This window comes from Myotis davidii, unplaced genomic scaffold (assembly GCF_000327345.1).
Source record: "Myotis davidii unplaced genomic scaffold, ASM32734v1 scaffold758, whole genome shotgun sequence".
In the NCBI taxonomy this organism is placed as follows: Eukaryota; Metazoa; Chordata; class Mammalia; order Chiroptera; family Vespertilionidae; genus Myotis; species Myotis davidii.
This window is the reverse complement of record NW_006288951.1, coordinates 83,314-83,953: the sequence shown is the minus strand read 5'-3', so window position 1 is coordinate 83,953 and position 640 is coordinate 83,314.

Sequence of the window (640 nt, the reverse complement as noted above, 5' to 3'; positions counted from 1 at the left end):
TTAAGAATTGTCAGACAATAACCTCTACATCTCCTTACAGCCTCTGGAATTCAATTTTCTAAAACAACATCCTGCATTCTTGTGTGCTTACTCAGTAGGCCTGCTGTCTCCCAGTAGCATATCCTTATCAATAAAAGACAATGCCATTTTAAAGGTTTTCCTAGAATCACAGGGTCAAATACTGAGTGCAGTGCCATTCGATGTGCAAAAATCCTATACGTAAGTCTCCTCTACTCCAGCGACAGGAGGCAGCCAATCAATGATCTCTCTCATCAATGATGTTTCTGAGAGGGTTAACTTAAAACGCAGGCAGATAGGGTGGGGTCCAGTGGAAAACAAAAGCAGGTGGAACATAGACAGGGGCTGACACGGCAGTTTGAGCAGCTGAACTACAGGCAGGAGGCAGCCAATCAATGATCTCTCTCATCAATGATGTTTCTGAGAGGGTTAACTTAAAACGCAGGCAGATAGGGTGGGGTCCAGTGGAAAACAAAGGCAGGTGGAACATAGACAGGGGCTGACACAGCAGTTTGAGCAGCCGAACTACAGGAACCAACCAAGCAGAAATTATAAAGTGTTTCTGGGCTCAAAGCAGGAGGCCTAGGAAACCAAGGGAGGGCCTGCAATAAACAAGTTGTAT